Raw genomic sequence first — 14262 nt, forward strand, 5'->3', positions numbered from 1 at the left:
ACCGATCTTTGAGGGCTGGTCAGGCTGGAAGTGGTACAGCAAGCATTCTTGGTTTACAAGGAAATGCTGGTATGGCAAATAAAACATGAACTCAGTTTGCATGTCTTTGAAGTTGTTCTGACAGCAAGGAATGGCCGTGATAAAGGTTTCTAGTTGGCTAAAGCTGATTGTGTGTGTTGACTGGTATGTAAAATCAGCACAGCTGACTTCTTCTCTAGCTTCCTAACTCGCAGAAGCTGTGAATACATAAATCCATGTAGTGGGGAGCTTTCAACTGTTGGTATTTATGTAGCACTGTCTTTGCAAAGCTAGTTTTCATTTGGGGAGCCTGCAACAGCTTTGCGCTCAAACAGCACTGCCAGCTTGCTGGAGCATGTACAGCATGGTGGAAGCTGCTTCTCGCTATCATCTTACTCCAGCCAAGAGCATCCCTGCCCAACTCTGAGCTTCGCTAATTCATCAAAATGGTAGAAAATTACCCAGCTTCTTTTCTTACTGAAAGTTTTCTGTGTTTTATGGATTGGCTGAGCTTGTGTCGAGCTTTGGTAAGCGCTAGGGTTCGCACAAAGTAAGCAGAGGGCCAGAGAGAAGGGAGAAGCAGGCACTCCTTTCTGGAGGTATCTTCCATGTGCTTTGGCTCACTGTTTAATGAAACTGTAGGCTGAAATGATGTGGGAGCACAGAGTGTAGAAAACCATCCCCTTCTCAGCATCAACAGTTGACAGTAAATACGCAACAATCTAAATCTAACTCCTGACTTCATGCTGTTGACCTTATCTGTTTGATTTCCTGTCCTCCCTTTCCCTCTCTTGCCCTCTTCCTTTGCGCTAAACTGTTTCCGCTTAAAACCAGCTAAAATTGACTAAGTGCTTCTGCCAACAAAGATTTTTCCTGTAGTCTTTTTCTCAATGAATGTCACTGGAGGAGTAGTGAATTTGGAAAGGGCCCACCACTACTGCAGCTGAAGTACTTAGAAAAGGCAAAGCTATGGAAATCAGTGTTTTAAATTATCTTGTCTTCTGTGAAATGGGGGCAACAAATCAACCCAGCAACAGTGCCATATTCTCTGGTACCAGTTTCCAGGCCAGATACTGACTAAACAAACTGAAGGTTTAAAATCAAGACTGCTCAGCCTGGAGAAGAAGGGGGCAAGGGGCAAGATCATGTTACTGATAAAAGAAAATACACAAAATAACAAATTCCCAGCTTTTTCCCTTGGGGTACGCGTTACAGCTGTACGAAGAATGTTTATGGAAGAATATGTTGTGCTGTTTAAGCGTGCTCCAAATGATGTATCCTTTCTTACCTTGTAGAAGTTCTTCCTAATGGAATTCACTCCCAAGCATCTTAGGCTTTTTCTTTTTTTTTTTTTTTTATTTCTTAGACCATAAGTCAGTAGAACTGATGTATGTTACCCATGGGCCAGCTTGTACAGGGGTAGCTTAATCTGGGCACGTCCTTACCTTGAATTGAAAGTCTGTTGTATTTAATGGGGTGTTAACTCAGTTTATTCTCTGGGATTTGTGCAGTAATTTTTTTGCCTGCAAAAGGAACAATTTGAAGCCAGATGAAGTGTAGGTATTTTCTGTCACATACCTGCTGAGCTTGGCAATGATGCCTGGATATGCTTGCCTTGTTCTGGTGTTTATATTTTCTCATCGTGTCTCTTCCATCTCTTTTTCTGGTAGTCCTGCTTTGAGTTTGAGGGTTATCTCCCTTCTTTGAGGAAGTGGATCTACATGTAGTGCATGTGGTGTCTTTCCAGATCTACTATCCCATCTTGGACCAATGCAGTTCTTTGATTTCTGCAGGTTTTCATGGGCATAACCACAGGCAGGATTTGGTCTCTGCATTTTCCTCAGTATATCTGAGCTCTGACTTAATCCTTGTCCCTTTTCACTTTCAATCCTGGACTCCCCTATGACTCTTCACTGCTGGAGTTCACTCTTTGGCTTGCATACAGTCATTAATTTGGTGCTTTCCCCATCTCTCTGAATCCTTTTGATGTTATATAAACTTCCTTTTCTCATATAAGTGACTGTAGAAGGATTTCCAAGATCCTCCTTAGGAAGTGACTGTTATACAGCTGCAATTTTGCTTTGGTACCAACCAGCAATACTGAGTGTCACATGGAATTTCATGGACAATTGTTGTCTAAGCATTCAATTTTTAGTTAAACTGTGCTGTAGACTGCCATCTACCAAGGCTTGTCATGCTGTTTTTGTTTTTGCTATCTTGTTTTGTCCTGATTCAGTCCTGTACAACAAGAAAAGATGTGTCAAATATTCTTGGCAGTGCAGACAAGCGTAAGATTAACAGTGGATTCTGAAGGCAGTTTTTACTAAGAAGGCTCTTTGGTAGTTGACTTGAGTGATATTGTAGCAGAATCTACAGTGAATTACAGCCCAGGACAATGATAACATTAAAGAAATGGGTTCCTCTAATGCTGAAGCACCAGCAGAACAAAGATGGAGGGAAAATCAAAGACAAAGAACAAAAATCAATTTAAAGTTCACTGGCTGTGCAGCGTGACAGACTTCTAAAAAGACTTTTCTCAGATGCAGCTGTTCTGTGGGGGAGAATGGTGTAGATCAGCATCCATGCCTTAGAATACAAAGCTGAATTGTTCAGTCCTCTTACACAGGTGGTCTTACAACCTCATCGTGGTGAGAGGACAGACAACAGTTTCATGAACATTAGAAACCATTCGGGCGTTGCTAAATTACTAGGCAGTATGTGTTTAATGTGAGACACACAATGTCACCTGTGCTGAACTAGCCTGAATACATTATGTGGTGTTTATGCTGGTTATAGAGGACAGACAGCAGTAACTTCATCAGAAACTCTTTGGGAGCACACCTATACCCTGAACTAACATGAAGTATCAGGTTTGTTTGTCTCAATCTAGTTTGGTGTCTTGGGGTTTTGATATTTTTGATCTAGTAGTAGATACTTCACAACTAGATCAATAGTTTTGTAGAGCTAAAGCTTCAGAGGAAAGTTTTGGCCTCCTTGGAATTAATGAAAATATAGTCACTGAATTTGCTGTAGCCAGGATTTCATTTGCAGTCTTCAGCAATTATATGTGTGGTTATGGATTCTCAATCTGTAGGGAAGCTGAAACTGGCTCTGCAGCAGTTCTGAGGCTCATCCGGTATCTCCAATCCTGCAATACAGCTTCACAGAGGAATCTGCATGGGGTTTCTCCTATGAAAAATCAAAGAGGAACTCCTGCAATGCAATACAAGACTGAAAAAGCATACATTTCTTCAGCTAAAACAGCAATGCTCTTTCACATATAATGGGGTCACTGTTTCTCTGCTGAGTTTCTTGTATCATTGATACTTACCAGCTGGGTTCCAATTTGATGATGAAATATCAGCCCTTTAAAATCCTAGCAATGAGAGTGTTTCAAATTGCAAAAATGTCAGTCCTGTCAGTTTAAGAAACACTTTTGTTACTTTCTGTCACTTCTGCTACTTTATCTTAATGATAGGAACTTTGAATTTGATTCTGAAGTTCTCTAGTAGTAAATTCCCAAATCCAGTATTTCGTGGTCCAGGGCCGCTGCTTTTTCACGTCGCAGGAGATCTGTGGAGAGGAAGGTGTCCTCAGGGTGAGGTGGGAGGGCTGAGCCTGGATCCGGATAATCTGGATTCCATTCCCAGGCTCTGAGATAGGCTTTCTGTGTGTGACAGATACTATTTCTGTCTCGTCTCGTGGTCTGGTCAACATGCTAGCAAAAGATACTCAAATACTTCAGTGATGGGGATGATAAAAACACTGATGTAGACAGAGTTGGGCATGTCATTTGTTTTTCTCTGCTTCAGTTTTTTGTTGTGCAAATGAAAAGAGTAAACATTCTGTTTAGACTGAGAGCTGCCTGAAAAAGGGGTTATGTTTTAGCCTGTGTGTCAGCAGTACCCAGGAAATACCACTGTGATCTGAATAGGAATCTGTAGGGATTATTCTCTTAAATTGTCTACCTGCAACGATAGTTTTGGATATGTTTAAGAGGATTAGAGCTTGGAAATAGTAATTTCTTGTTGGCTTTTTTATTATTATTTAGAGTAGTCGTGCAATAACTTTTCTCTTTGAGATGTGCTGCCTAACATAGTACAAATATTGCAGTGGAATCTTATTTTCATTATTCTTTCTCAAGCTCTGGCCTTTAAGAACGCAAGCAGTAATGATATCTATACAAGGAGGTGGCAAAGGTCTTGTGTAGTCTTCTGAAAACAGTCCTTTTTTGTTTGCATGGCACAGTAGTCAGAAAATGCATCAGGAACATACAGTGGATAAAAGAGAATGAATGACATGACTGAGTGCAGGAACCAGAAATAACCTTTTGATTGGGCTTGTTCACCTAGCCAGAAATTATCAATGTAATGAAAGTGTGATTTTTTTTTTTTAAATAACTTTTAGGTATAAAGGTGTAGTCTGCCTGGACATACATGTACATCAAAATACTTAATTTTGGTGTGGATGCATTAATAAAATGAAATGATCTGATATTAAAATCAGTATCTATACAGTCCTATATAATTTAACTGTATCAGTTTAGAAAGTGATTTTTAGCGTACTAATGAGCCCTGTCTGGGTTATTGTCTACAGAGACTGCATAGTAAATAGTAGTATTACAGAAAACTTATCAGGGTTCTAAATTTTTCACAATCTATATCTTTTCACTGGGCTACATAGCCTCTTCTGAATTTCAGTCTTGCTCCTCGCTCAGGTCAGGGCGAAGTGTGTTTCCACAGCTTTTTTAAAGCTTTAGAACAAACAGGAGGGTCTAATAGGGGAGGTATGAAGGAGACTGAGTGCTGGTTCAGCTAAGGAAGGAGTGGCACTGATGGGAAACTTGCAGTGTGATTAGGAGCTGGTCGTCATGCTGGGAGGATGGAGCTTTGTACAAAGAAAACTAGTCAGTCAAGATGACCTTTTCCCACCTTTTCTACACAAGGGGGAAGAAGTCACAGGTGAGAAATCTTGTTTTGTTAATGTGGTGTGAAATTGGGAGAAGAGGATAAAACAGATCAGATTTAGGTTTCACTGGTAGATCTAGAGCTGGCTCAGTTGCTGCCCATGAGGGAGAGGTTCTCATCAGCTCCAAATCTCCCAAGAGACATTGTTTGAGCTTCTGTGATGAGAAGGTTCAGAGCTAGTGTCAGTCTGATGGTTCATTTGTTTAAATGTCTGGGTTTGGGAGGTATGTTCTCAGGCAAAGGCTTCTAAATATAAAATAGTCTAGTGAAGTTATCTTATGAATATTCACTCGTTGAATTTACATTTTGTTTTTTATCTCTGAGCTTCTAGAACAGAGCCCTACACAGAGGACAGCCCTCCCATCTGTCAGAATAAACTCTGTGATGGAAAGATTTTGCAAAACTGATGCCTTATTGTTAAATATGTCCATAGTTGTCTAGTTAGTGTCTTTCAGAACACTCTGACGACCCAACCACTGTCACTTGCAAGCTCTAATAATCTAGGACTTGAGCAGAATTTTGATCTCCTATGTACGCTTGAATGTATTGATGGAAGTGGTGGAGGTGCAGGTGCAATTTTGCCTTGAGAGACAAAGGTTATTTGGGTAGGTGTTCTTGAAGAACTTGGGAGAGAGCACACACGTAACACGTGTGTTGGGGATCTGCAGTGGATGATTTGGAACTACAGGGAGGACTGTCTATTAGGTTACAGAGTTATCACCGGAGCCTGCAGAAATACCTGCCTTCTCTGTCTAAATGTGCTCACCACGGTTCATGACCTCTTCTGAGAGCGTCAGCTGTTGCTGTCAGTCCTGTGCTTTCGTATACTCTACAATCATTCAGAAAAATAATTAAGTACATAAATAAGGGTATACATTCTTCACCTACCTCCTTCCACCCCCAATACTCTTGGATACTTGATTTCTTCTAGGCAGAGGGGTTTTCATACTGTTCTCACTTACTTTCTTTTTTCAGCTCTGTATCCTATCAAGTTATTTCTGAATCTGGCTTCATATGGTGGCTAATGGAACAGAATTGATGCAATTTCTCAAAAAAAAAAAAAAAGGGCTTTTAGCCAGTAGATTCTAATTACAGCAAACCCCCCTTTTTTTTTTCCAGAGAAAAAAAAAAATCCCTCAAAGATCACGCTTTCTTTCTATCAGAGGAATGTATATGCAATAATTTGCCAGCCTGATGGAGACAGAAGTTGAAATATGCTTGGAGCAGTTATATTCAACCATATGTAAGTGCTGGCACTACCTGGAGCTTATTTCTCTCACAAGGTGATTTTTCTAGCAGGTAATCTTGCTGCTTCCTGCTGTAGGCAGTATTAGGGAAAATGTGTCAGAAAAATTGTCAAAATGGCTTTATATTAGAAGATTCCATTTTAGCTATGCCCCTGGGAGGAAATGCCTAGATATAGTTAAAAATTTGTAGTTCTCAGGTTTGACAAGCTTGAGTTTTAGGGGCCAGTCTGTATGCCCAATTGCGGAAGCACTTGCGTTTACACATCCTACCCTCGGGTTCTCAAGGGAGACAGTTTCTTTGATCTTGCTGCTTCTTCCCTGTGTGTAGTTAGTCAAGCAGAGATGGAGGAGAGGAGGTTTTCCTAGTAGAGCTCTGCTTCCAGGAGAAAAGACCCACCACACCTGTAAATGTTATTGTTAGAACTAACCAACTAAATTTCACATGTGTGGTAGGTTCTCAGTGACCAAAGCCAGGTGTAGCCGTGACAACAGTGGGAAGGGGTCTCGGCTGTAGTTAAGGATCTGTGCTGCCATGGTGTGACATGGAGTGCTCATTGTACTGGCTGGGTCTGATCTGGTGGTGGGGTGGAATTACCTTATCCTTAACCTCATCTTCCTTCGAAATCTGCCTGTAACGTCAGACTGAGAAATCAGTGCTTAGGAGAATGAGGAGTCATCACAAATGCAGCTTCTACTCCAAGTGCCAGGAGCATGTATAGATTTTTTTTTTCTACAAAAAAAACCCCCACAAACCAACCCTTCCTTCTGCATTAGTGAATCTACTTAACAAGCCTTACCAAGGGAACTCATTGCCTGACCCACAGCTGTCCCCAGGAGGAGATGGCAACAGAACGAGTAAGTTGCTGTAACTGTCCCTGTGCTTCAGAACAACTCTTCATAATTCCTTTCCCTTACTGTCCTAAAGACCAAACAGCCTCTCGCTCCCAAGTTGGTCCATTTAGGCTCTCTATTCATGGGGAACTGTTCCCTATTGCTCCCTTCAGAGCCCAGTTAGTTATATCTCTGAAAATCCTTTGTGTCCAGCATTCTTTTTTTATTTATTTTTTTTTTTTTTTTAAAAAAATCCTTTCTCCATCTCTTCCTTTCCTCCTGGTCCTTTGCACCTGGGCTGGCTGTATCTGTGAAGCTCCAAAGCCTGTAAGTGATGCTGTTTGCCTCTGAGTCAGAGAGGCTTTTAAATCTGGGTGTAAAATGAGACTCCTACAGCAGTAAACAGAGCAATCATATACCTCCTTTGAAGTTACCATTTAAATAACCTCCAGGGCTTTAGTAATGCGGGAAGTGAGCAAGAGGAAATAATTCCCTCCTTCTCCCCCCTCCCACTCCCCTCTCCAAAGCAGGGAAAATGAATTCCCTGACAGAGGAGGGACACAGGTTTTCAAGGTATTGCAGAAGAGACGAACAGCTCTCACTTGCAGCTTAGTTAATGAGTCAGCCCATATTCATTCATGGGCGCAATTTATTAACCCATAAACACTGCAGATGATGGTGTTATCACTGTGATAAAGTAATGTTAATTTGTTATGTAATTTATTAAGGTAGATGCTGCGTCAGAGGGAAGCCTGTGTCTGCTCATGTGTCTGGGTCCTGGCTTGGTGCTGGGAAGGGAAGAGAGGATCAGGGAAGCAAAAAGGAGGGGTCTTAGCAGGGCTATGGGAGCTGACCTGGTTGCAGACCTTTTTTTTTTTTTTTTTTTTTTTTTTATGGTTCCCAACCCTTGCGGGTTGTTCCTGGTGCTGCTAATTCATGAAAAGGTGGACGTGTGTTTTCAGGCTGCCAGCTCTTCATCTGAATGGATGCTTGGATTTTTGCTGAAGGCAGACAGACACACAGTAAAAGCACAAGTGAGCGTGTGTGACATCTGACAGCACCGGAGGGGTGTTCAGCGATGTGCTGGGAAGGAGGTCATCCTGTGCTGAATGGGATACTGTAATGTTGGATGGCAGCGTTATGTGCTCTTGAGATTATAGCAGGACCATAGCTGTGGGCTGATGGCATATGGCTGCCAAATAGGGGCATAGTGTAGCCTTCTGAGACCTTTGTAGTTAATATGTGTGGCAATGATATAATGGGACAGCTTTCCAGTGAGACAGCAGGTTTACCCAGCACTGGAAGGATTGGGAACTGGGGAGCCTGGAGAATTAACACTCTTACTTGCCTGGATATTAGTTGTTTACCAGGTAGTTTAACTAGTCAATACCTAAATGAGTTCACTCCTTTGTTAAGTGATTTATTAAATAGTAAGATTTATTCAAATAATTAAATAGACTTTATTAGTGTAGCATATTAACTGGAGAATGCCCTAAAGGCATCTTAGTGTGTGAAGCTTATCAAGCTGCCCAAGGTTGGTTTCTCATGGGATCAAAGATGCAGTGCTTGTGGATTCCTGTGTTTTCAAACTGCTCTTAATCAAGTGTTTGGGGCTTATCTTTCATAAGGAGAAATACGTACTTGCCTGGACATGTTACTAGCCAGTCCTTGGCCTGACTGAAAATGTGGAGAGTTTCCAAGGCAATTATACCTACACTAATCATAATTGGGTCCTTAATCTTGGAGTATCAGTCTCTATGTCTGTGTTTATATTAAGTTGCTGAACGATTTGATTAGGTGCTTTGAATAAACTGTTTAATTATACCATATATATTCCTGATGCATACATCATTTTCATTATCTATCACTGCCCATTGTTGTAGTGGAATAATGCTTAGAGGTTGTTATTAAAATTGGAGCTCCGTTGTGCTGGATGTTGTACAGACATAGTAAGCTGCAATCTCTGTCCTGGAGAGGACAACAGCCCATTATAGCACCCTTATAAGTGCCCGAAATAGTTCCATGGGTTCCACAGTGAGAGTGGCCTAGCAGACCTTTTAACCCATGAAAGCAGTGGTGTTCCTGAATTCACCTTTGTCCATATTCTTCCAGCATTATCCATGCTGTGGCTTGTTAGACAGAATTTTAGGAAATGATAATTTCAGGCGTACTGGTCGCTTCTCCTTCCTCAATGAGTCCTCATGAGGGTGGAAGATTAGAGCAAGGTTATCCTTTTTCATATCTGCAGCATGGGTTTCTGTTTTCTCTAATGCATTCTATTGCAAACTGAATTCTTTCCCAGCTTTTTTGTACTTCGCCAGATTCCCTTGACCTTGTGCCAGTCAATGATGAATTGTACAAGTCCTCACAGAAAACACTGCAGAAGCCAGAGGAGTGACAGCCTTACTGTGTAGTACATTAAGTCAAAATATTTTAAGTGTAAGACTGATGGATATGATTCTTCTATTTCAATCTGCTCCTTCAGGTTAAAAAGCTGTTAAAAGCTTCGGCTTGTCTTGATGCATCTGCGGCTTCCTGACCAATGAATGGCATGGCCAGGATTGAGGGCTGTGGGCAGAAGGATGATATTTTGTGATAAATGTATCTGATGGTGTTTTATGTTCAGAAAGTTTTTTTAAAAACCTTCTACAGCAAATGATCAATCTGTTAGCATCTAGCACTCCTTTGACTTTGAGGAACAAGTTGTCTAAGAAGACCATAGACCTCTAACACATGCAAAGTCGCTTTTTGCTTATGCCTCTTTCTTGCCCTCACCTCTGCTGTGCTGTTGCTGTGTTAGACTGGCTATAACTGCCGAGTATCATTCTGTAATATGTTGTTTATCGGATCTCTTTTTAATTCTGTAACGCTTTTTACAGTTTTGTGGCTATATGATTAAATCTGCAAAGCATTTATATGAAAAACTATAAAATAACAGATTATTGTTATTTTTCATTTGCCCTGCATTCAGTTTTCTGTGTCGAAGGTTCAATGAGCCATATTCTGTGGTGATGGGAATGGGTGGTGGTGTAGAGGTGACTGATTTGAACTTAATGGTGTAAGAATATGAGGATTTCCTGTGTAAACTGGAAGGCTGGAAACATGCTCAAAGACATAGCTGGAAGAGCCAGTCTGTAAAACCTTTGAGATGATGAAAAGGCATAAATATCAGGCTTCTTCCTGTGAGACTACTGTGATCTGTCACAGCACGAGTGGCAGAAGCAGGAGAGATGCAGACGCTACAAAAGGCAACTCATATTTCTGGAAATGGCTGATGGGATTTAGAACTGGTTTTAGCTCGCATGAAATTTTGGGACTGAGGCCAAGCACTATTTCTGGAATTTGAGGTTGAGCCATGGCTAGGATTGAGGGCTTGAATTTGATTTAGTTAAAATCTGAGGCTGAACTTAGTTGGCATCTACTGGTTGGATTCTAGGAAATCAAAAGAAGCTTCATTGACTGATGTGAAATTCAGTTTTCAAATACTGTTGAGAATTAAAATATATTTGAGCCATGTTGCAACAACAAAATGAAAACCCAAACTGGTGACACTTAGGCCTGACCTCCACACCCTCATTTTTCCTGCGTTTTGGAATGTGGGGGGCGGGGGCAGAGAAGAGAAAAAGATGTCTGGTAAATAGAAATTCAATTGGTTTAATATACAGACTATTTTGCTGCAGTCTAACTGGAGCCTCTTATTAAGAATCCGATGGCACTTCTAAAGAGGGAGAGCTGCTCCCTTGGTGGGGGCAATCTCCAATCATACACCAACATTGCTTTTGACATATTTATGACTCCAATAAAATCTCCCATCTGGTATATTTTAAAATAAAATTGAAAATTTATCACTTTCCTTTAGTTGGTTTGTCGTTCTCCCTGAGAGAAGATAGCCAGGCTGAGATTATTGCATCGGCAGCCTGTCAGCTGAGGTTAGGCTGAGGTGTGATTTAAATTTCAATACTTTCTGCATTACAGCTGTCTGGGGTGGGGAAATTACAAGGAGAAAAGCAGAGAGTCTGTTATTTTTATTCATTAGTGTCTCTTGATTTGTTTTGTTTTTCTTTTGGATAGTTCTACTCACCACATAAGGCACCTGGGGAAAAAAAGACATTCCCCGTTCTTCTGGATTTCCATGTTTGCTTGGTCAGAAGCACTTGGGAGGGGATGAAGCAGAACCGGAATGTGTCTTCCCCTTCGCTCTCTACCATTAGGCTGGGCTGTGGTAGCAGGAAGAGATCCTGCTCCATATGAGGTACTATGAAAGTTTATAGCATTTGTAGAGCCTGTCTTAAAGAAACTGCATTTTTTTTGGTAGAGCAGAGCTAAGAAAGCAGTGTTGATTCTGATTTCCCTGACGAAGGACCAAGGGAGATATATGGGTGGCATTTTGTGTCACTTAACGTGGACAGCTGTGTGTAAGCAAATGCAGATGTCATCACAATACAGAGAAACAGGCATTTCTGGAAGTAGGAACAAACACGCTGTGGATGTGCCTGGCTATTTCTAGGCCTTTATGATGAACTCAGGCATTTTTCAACAGTCTGCAACAGGTGAAATGAATCACCTGCCACAGGATTTCTTTGCGTATCCATAGCTGAAGTAGGTCTGGAACTTGAAACAACTGAAGCTGAGTCTAGTGCTTTAGCTGCGGGCCAGGATCTGGCCCCCAGGGGATCACTGGGATTTCACATTTAGCGAGTAGTAGACAGAAACTGTGGAATACGGGTGACATGTGAATAAGTGCTTCGTTGCAAAATTGTCTGCAAAGCTTTCTGAAGTGGAAGGCTGTCTCCAGGCCTTACGGGGCCCAGGCGTGCAGCAGTGTGTTCTGCCTCATGCTTGTGATTAATGTTGGAGTCATGCTTGGCTGGCTGGTCTGGCATTACCCACTGATGCATTTGATTAGGTGCATTTGTTTCTGGTTAGATACTCAATCATCTGACTGTAAAAATTATCAGAGGTCTTATCTGGACAATATAGGTGAGTAAAATGCCTTTATCCTCCACCTCCTGCAATTGCTTCATTGCTCAGCTCGTGCCTCGAGCTACAGTGGAGCTTGTGACTGATGCCTTCCGCTGTAGTTGTACAGGTAGTTGTATAGGTAGTAAGCTGGGAGGGCACAGTGGTGATGAAGATGCCTGTGTGAATGTTGCAGTAGTTTACCACCCATAAGCTGGAATCGTGGGTCCCCCAGTTGGGGAAAGAATGGAAGAAGCGCAAATGAATCTCCAAATCATCTCTTGAGTGGTGCAGCAGCATGGCAGTCCTGACACAGCAGCCAATACAGGCTGGCTCTGGGGAGTTAAATCCAGCAATGCAGGTGTTTACTCTGGGAAAAGATGATGCCTTACACATGGTTTATGAACTATAGGTATTGAAACTATGTGGGGCCAGCTGGGACCTCAGACCCACTGTTCTGTGTGCTGTGGTGTGCTCTGAACTACAGGGTGTAGTTCAGGGCATTAGGATTAAGTGCAGCCTTCATTTAAGATACACGAATTATTTTCTGTGGAGCACATACACAACTTTTATGCATGAGTTGTGCATTTGGGTATTTCTGCAGTGTGCTTCTCGTTTCTGAAGTGTGCATTTTGGGCTCCTTATTATGTGAAATGGGCTTTTGTTCTTCTGATATATATCTGTACAGGTGAACATATGGTTAAGGATCTGCCTGTGTGCATTTTAGCACATTAGTGTATGGATAAGTCTTTTGGGAATACTGTGTTTGTTTATGGGGTTGTGCTTTTTACCAGCGTACATTTTGTACCTGTACAGTGCATATGTGTGTGTCATTTCATTCAATTGTTTTCCTGTTTTCTTGACTGAACAATTAAGAGTGTTTTTTGAGTGTATCAGATATATTATTTCCTTTCACAGCAGTTGTACTTTTGCTAATGCCAAATTTATTCTAAATGGATATACAGGTGCAGTGGTTGATTTGGTAGACCTAAATCTTTGTTACATAGAATGAATGGATGTTTTGTTTGCATGCTCAATGTATGTATATTCCCTTAGTACCCATGCTTGTTTTTTGTCTATAGAAACAAGAGGTGCTTTGCACTGAAATAACCTGTGCCTTCCTTAGGTGCTGTAAAAGCGTGTTTGTGAAGGTGAGGATTATAGCATGTGTGTGCTCAGCATGTAGTAGAAGTGTGGTTTATGTCTAAAAATCAGTGTGCTCAGTTTTATATTTGTGCAGTGTAAGCACATATTTTCCTGCACTTGCTGGCAGAGTTACAGAAGTGTTGAGTCTTCATTCTGTTAAAATAACAGAATAGTTGTCCACATATTTTCTAATTTTTTTAAAATGTCGTCCAGCTTCCATGGTTTAAATTTCTAAGTGGCTGTCCAAGTGATATATGTCAAAACATCAGGAAGGATATTTAAGCAGTTATGTCAGTGGAATGGAACAAAGTCATGAGTTAATGTTTTTCTGATGCTATATAAAAGGGAAAATGGTGAAGAAGAACCGCAAGTAAAATACGAAATGAACAAGATCAACCGAGGTAAAGTCAGGAGGTTTGTTCTTAAATTGCAGACAGCTACAGCAAAAGAGTTCACATGACTGTATTTCTATTTTATGCCATCCTATGATCATACCATCCTGTCCCAGATGTCACACCCTCTGGGGTCAGTCCCCAGGAACCAGGAAAGATGATGCAGCCCTCCTAACCTTGTTGCTTCCTCTTGGATGTCCTGTCAGTTGCTTTGAAAGTCAGTCAAGGCCTTCATTATCTCACCATTTCTTTTCAATGACATTTTAAAAGACCTGACACAGAGTAGCAATGATTGAAGCGCCTGCTGCTTTTCTCTGTAATTATACAGTTTCCTTGTTGGGACTGAAATTATTGCCCTGCAAGAGCGCAACCTCTCTATTGCCACGCAAGCCAAACACAAACCTGCCTGGTTGCAACTAGCACCATTCCACATATTCAGACATAAAAATTCTTCTCCTTGGCTGCTGGGCTGCACAATGGAGTATGTGACCCAGATTGGAGCAGTGAATCTGGAGGGAAGGTGGTGGGTGGCTGGAGAGGAAAAGGGGAGAGAAGGAGCATAGTGAAGGGAGACAGGTTTGTCTTTTTTTCTGCATCTCTTTTAATGGTAACAGTAGTACACTGGAACGAGGGATTATGGTCCCTGAATTGTAATTAGTCCTCAAACAGCCTTTGCTATGGATTGTCCAACTGAAGGCCTTG

At 41.4% G+C, this 14262-nt stretch overlaps 1 long non-coding RNA gene across 1 annotated transcript in view; it reads left to right on the plus strand.

The window, feature by feature from the left end:
- LOC135992785 (uncharacterized) overlaps positions 1-14262 on the plus strand; it is a 127337-nt gene continuing 113075 nt past the window's right edge. Inside the window, exon 1 of the long non-coding RNA XR_010606770.1 lies at positions 1-69. This is a non-coding gene — a long non-coding RNA (uncharacterized LOC135992785). The remainder of the gene's footprint in view (positions 70-14262) is intronic.

Source organism: Caloenas nicobarica, chromosome 10, assembly GCF_036013445.1.
Source record: "Caloenas nicobarica isolate bCalNic1 chromosome 10, bCalNic1.hap1, whole genome shotgun sequence".
Classification (NCBI taxonomy): Eukaryota; Metazoa; Chordata; class Aves; order Columbiformes; family Columbidae; genus Caloenas; species Caloenas nicobarica.